We start from the raw sequence: 5994 nt of genomic DNA on the forward strand, positions 1-5994 counted from the left end.
GTTCAGAAACTAGAGGTTCAAAGGTATGGGTTCTTGAAGGAGTAGGAATATGAATAATTTATTAAGAAGGAGAATATGTGGGGGGTGGTTGAGGTAGGGAAGAAGGTATTTTCCTAGATCCAGAAAGTACGGGAGCTTCAGATAAGGGAGACTTACTTGGAGCGAAGGTGCTCAGAGGCACAGGTTACTGAGTTGTCGAAGATTCTCCCGACTTCAAAGTCTTCTTCTTCTTCGTCTTCTTATAGTGCTCTCGCTTTCTCTTCATAAAGTCGGGTGGATGTTATGGTAGCCAATCCACAGAGAACCCAGAGATATCAATACCTTGTTCAGCCAAATCCTGAAGGTAGTGAGCGATAACCTCTGGCGATCAATCTTGGAGAAAAGATATAATCCACTGGGTATCTTCGTCTGATCCTTTAGAGCTTCCCATGAGGTGTCCAAGGTAGGTTTGACTCTGACCTTGTCGATGAGCCCCATACTCTTTAGATTCCTGGCATTAAGAGATTTGCCTACATCCACCATTACATCCTCCATCAGTTTGAGCAAGATCATATGGTCCACCAGTCCACTCTCGATGAGAACGTCAGAAATTAGTCTCCTTATAGGGATGCAATTTCTGAGTTTCATGTTGTTCCTTGTGTCTCTGACTGAGTCCCTCATATACTTGAAGAGGAGGGAGGAGAGATTCAGCTTCAACCCTTTATGCAGATAGTACAGAATACACTTTTGGTATGTGTTGATGTAGTCAGATGAATTTGACGTTGGATAGTGGTGGATGGTTCCTTGAATTATCTTTTACTAGACTCTCAGATGTTGGTGAACTTCCTTATTCTTAGAGGATTTATTTCCAGAGTTCTATGCGAAGATGGAGGGGATGATTTCCATGTACTTTGCCCTATGATTGATGTTATAGATCCTTCTGCCTCCAACTATCTCCATGTTTAGCAACTTTGCAATAGACTTATCAATGATAATTGTCTTCACCCCTAGAACGTAGGAGACGATGCAGTGGTTTTCGCAGTCAGCGAACCTCCAGAATTCCTTTACCAAGAAGGTGTAAACTGGGCCATATAGTCTTTGAAAATAGTTTCTCCACCCTTGGTTTTCCAGTTCTTCAGTAAGATCAAATCCATTTATTTTTAGGTTGTCAAAATCCATCAGCAATTCACAAGCACTTCCAACTTCTCAAAGGGAGTGGCAAGATTGATACGGGGTGGACGATCAAGAACATGAGGTTCTTGATATGCAGTTATTAACATTGTAGAAGTTTGAGTTGAGACCTATTGTGGAGCTTCAACATGTTATTCAGTAGCATCCATTTGCTGGGAATATTCATAAGCTTATTATTGTTAAGGATTCATTTAATGTTGTAGTAGATGAAGATTGCTAAGAAGTTGAAGAGATTGCGAATAAAGGCAAGAGGGTTTGTGTAGGTTATGAGTGAAAAGTGTGAAAGTGAGAAATGTGGTAGATATATATATATACCAAACCAAAAAGCATGCAAAACGACATCATATTAAATAAAAAAGGGACAACAATAATTATTATTTCAAAAAAATCTGAGTTGACAAGCATGAGGGGGAATTAAATGCAGATAATGATGGTTGTCTAATCTCAAAAATATGCACACTACTCGAGGGGATCTCAACAGTTTGGCTCTTGAGTTCTGAGCTAGACAGCTGTCTAGAAGATCCAAGGCCACACGTTTGAGAGACCGCGTGTTTATGTTTCTGGAGTCAAGAATACCAAGAGGTTTCTGACCCAAAGGGATTCTAGACCAGATAACATCTAACTTATAGAAGTATCAGAACCAGAACTAGATAAGCAACAGTTGATTAGGTCAAAGCCTATTTCACATTAGAGAGGAGAAGTACAAGTTCAGAATCATTCTAGGCAATCTTCCATATTTAAATGTTTCATAATGAAAAGAAATCTATCTTCAACTAAGGGTTTTATGAAGATATCATCCAATTGATCGTCTGTATCTATGAGTTTTAAAATTATTACCCCTTTTTGAACATAGTCTCTGATAAAATGATGTTTAATTTCTATGTGCTTCGCTCTGGAATGCAAAATAGGATTCTTACTTAAACATATGGAAGCAGTATTGTCACAAAATATAGGGATGTTACTCTCATATATCTAAAAGTCCTCAAGCTAATTTATCATCCAGAGCATTTGAGTGCTACATAGTGAAGCTGAAATGTATTATGCTTATGTATTTGAGAGTGCAATGGTTGATTGTCTTTTGCTAGCCCATGAAATGAGGTTTCCTCCTAGAAACTGACAGTTCCCATATGTGCTTTTGTGTTCCAATTTGTCTCTAGCGTAAACTACATCACAATACCCAGAAAGCCTATACTCTGATGTTTTCTTATACATCAGGATAAGGTTAGGTGTTTCTTTCAGATACCTCAAGATTCTCTTAACAACTATTAAGTAGGATTCCCTTGGATCTGACTGAAATCTGGCACAAAGACACACATTGAATAATATATTTGGACGCGTAGCATTCAGATACAGAAGAGAACCTATCATACCTCGATAGAGTTTCTGACAAACCTTTTGACTTACCTCTTCTTTCTCCAGAATGCAAGTAGGATGCATGAGAGTCTTGGCTGGTTTGCTTTCTGACATGTCAAATTTCTTCAGAATGTCTTTTATGTATTTTCTTTGATATACATATGTGGCATATTATGTTTGATTAATTTGAATCCCCTGGAAAGAACTTTAACTCTTGCGTCAGACTCATTTAAAATTCTGTCTGCATTAGCTCAGAGAATTCTTGACAAACAGAGGGGTTAGTAGAACCAAAAATTATGTCATCAACGTATATTTGACATATCATATGTTTTTACAGAAGAGAGTGGAGTACTTTGCCTCTAATAAAATCATTTTCCAGAAGAAAAGAACTTAGTCTTTCATACCAAGCTCTGAGAGCTTGTTTCAGACCATAAAGAGATTTTTTCAGTTTAAAAACATGTTCTGAATATTTTGAGTTTTCAAAACCAGATGGTTGATGAACATACACTTCTTCAGAAATATATCCATTCAGAAACGCACTTTTGATGTCCATCTGATATAGTTTGATAGAGTAATCTATAGTAAAAGATACAAGTAGACGAATAGATTCTAACCTGGCGAGTGGATCAAAGGTTTCGTTGTAGTCAATACCTTCTTGTTGACTATAACCTTGTGCCACCAGTCGTGCTTTGTTTCTGACCACTTCACCCTTTTCATTGAGTTTGTTTTTGTAAACCCATTTGGTTCCAATCACCTGGGTTCCCTTGGGTCGTGGTACAAGATCCCAGACATCATTCTTGGCAAACTGATCAAGTTCTTCTTTCATTGCCAGAATCCATTCTTTGTCTTGAAGATCTTCTTCACATGATGTTGGCTTTATCAAAGATACTAGTCCCATAAGTGTTTCTTCAGAAACTTTGAATGTTAATCTTGTTCTGACAGGTTCATTCTTGTTTCCTAAAATCAGTTCTTCAGAAACATTTTGTCTATTTCTTGATCTCTTCTGATTAGTTGTGACTTCAGGTGTTTCTGACGTTTCCTTTTCTATTTCTTTAGATTCTTTGGTCTTTTCGTCAGAACCTGCAAGTGTTATCTCCAAATCTGCAAAAAAAATAACTAGCTTTGACTTTTCAGAGTCAAGCTTATCATTAAATCTGACATGTATTGATTCTTCCATAATTTGTGTTTCTGTATTATATACTCTATAGCCTTTAGATCATTCTGAGTATCCCAGCATGATACACTTTTGTGCTTTAGAATCAAACTTGTTCATATTATCTTTAGTATTTAAGATAAAACAAGAACATCCAAAGGGATGAAAATAAGAGATGTTGAGTTTTCTTCCCTTACACAGTTCATAAGGAGTCTTCTCCGGAATAGGTCTAATAGAGATTCTATTCTGAATGTAACACGCTATATTCACAACTTCAGCCCAGAAGTGTTTGGCCATATTTGTTTCATTGATCATGGTTCTGGCCATTTCTTGGAGAGTCTTATTCTTCCTTTCTACAACACCATTTTGTTGTGGAGTTCTAGGACAGGATAAATCATGGGATATTCCATTTTAGTCAATCAACTCTTCAAAAAGTTTATTTTAAAATTCGCCACCATGATCACTTCTGACTCTGATGATTTTAGAGTCAAATTCATTTTGCAGTTTTGAGTAGAAACTAATGAACATAGAATGTGACTCATTCTTGTGTCTTAAGAATTTTACCCATGTCCGACGACTATAATCATCAACAATGAAAAGTCCATACTTCTTACCATTGACTGACGCTGTCTTAACAGGTCTAAAAAGGTCAATGTGTAAAAGTTCCAAAGGCTTAGAGGTAGAAACAACATTTTTGTTTTTGAAGGTTGTTTTAGAAAATTTTCCTTTCTGACATGCTTCACAAAGAGCATCTGAAGAAAACATCATCTTAGGTAGGCCTCTGACTAACTCAAGTTTATTTAGCTAAGAAATTCTCTTCATGCTAATGTGACCCAAGTGTCTATGCCGCACTCATTGCTCTTCATTTACAAATATTTTACATTTTACATTTTGATCTTTTAAATCTGAAAGCTTAATTTTGTAGATGTTGTTCTTCCTCTTGATAGTGAAAATGATTATGCTATTTTTCTGATCAATGGCTTTGCACGTTTTTGATTAAATATTATATCATAACCGTTATTACTTAATTAACTTATGGATAACAAGTTATACATTAATCCTTCAACATAAAGGACATTAGAAATAGAAGGAAGAGATCCATTACCAATTGTTCCAGATCCTCTGATTCTTCCTTTCTGATTTCCTCCAAAACATACGAAGCCAACGTCTTTAAGTTCCAGGCTTTGGAACATATGTTTTCTTCCCGTCATGTGTCGCGAGCATCCAAAGTTCAGGTACCATGATTGGTGTTTTAACTCTGATGCACACGATATTTGCAACATATACTATTTTATCTTTTGGGTACTTTATGATTAGTTCTCCCAGAGTTTCTAAAAACTTTGGGTTTTCTAGCATTATTAAATTTCTATGTTTGTGCATGTGTGCAATGATAAGAAAAAGGAGATTTCGGTTTGTTTCCTGCAGAAGATTTTAAATCATCTTCATCAGAGTCATATCCAATTCCTCTTTTCTTATTGTGACTAACACCATAAATCATACAAACCATTTTTCTTCTTTCAAGCCCATTGTTCAGAAATTTCTGAAAATATTTTTCATATTTATATATGATGGGGTCAGAAGTAGGTGGAGCTTTGGAAAGAGTTTCTTCAAGTTTTGAACATTTTTTGGTTGAAAATTCATTTTCTTTTTCAAGGATAAATTTGTTTTCTTTAAGTTCATAAACTTCTTTCTCAAGCTTATCACACTCTTCAACTGTCTCTTCATGAACCTTTTTCAGGTTCTTGAGTTTTAGTTGAAGCTTCTGATACAAGCTCAGAGATTCTGATAAATAGGCTTCTAGATCAGAACGAGAAAAGTTAGAGAATACCTCTTCAGAGTCAGATTCCTTTTTGGATGAGCTTCCAGATATGGTGGCCATGAATGCAACATTTGCCTGCTCCTCTTCAGAGTCAAATTCTGAAGCGTCAGATTCAGAGTCATCCCATATTGCCATGAGTCCTTTCTTCTTTGCTTTGAAGGAGTTTTTCTTAAATCCTTCTTTTCTGGAACTATCTTTCTTGAGCTTTGGACATTCATTTATGTAGTATCCAGGTTCTTTGCATTCATAGCAGGTTACCTCTTTGTTGGGTTTGCCTCTGGAGGTTGACTCTGGACGATCTCCCTTCTGTCTGGGTCTTCAGAAGTTGTTATTTCTTTTTCTCCAGAGCTGTTTAATTCTTCTGGATAGAAGATATAACTCCTCTTCATCATCAGAATCTTCCTTCTCAAAGTCATCATCGTCTTCTTCTTCAGCTTGAAAGGCTTTATTCCTTTCTAGCTTTCTTCTTTCTGATATAGACTTTAAAGCTACTGATTTT

Source organism: Lathyrus oleraceus, chromosome 2, assembly GCF_024323335.1.
Source record: "Lathyrus oleraceus cultivar Zhongwan6 chromosome 2, CAAS_Psat_ZW6_1.0, whole genome shotgun sequence".
Classification (NCBI taxonomy): Eukaryota; Viridiplantae; Streptophyta; class Magnoliopsida; order Fabales; family Fabaceae; genus Lathyrus; species Lathyrus oleraceus.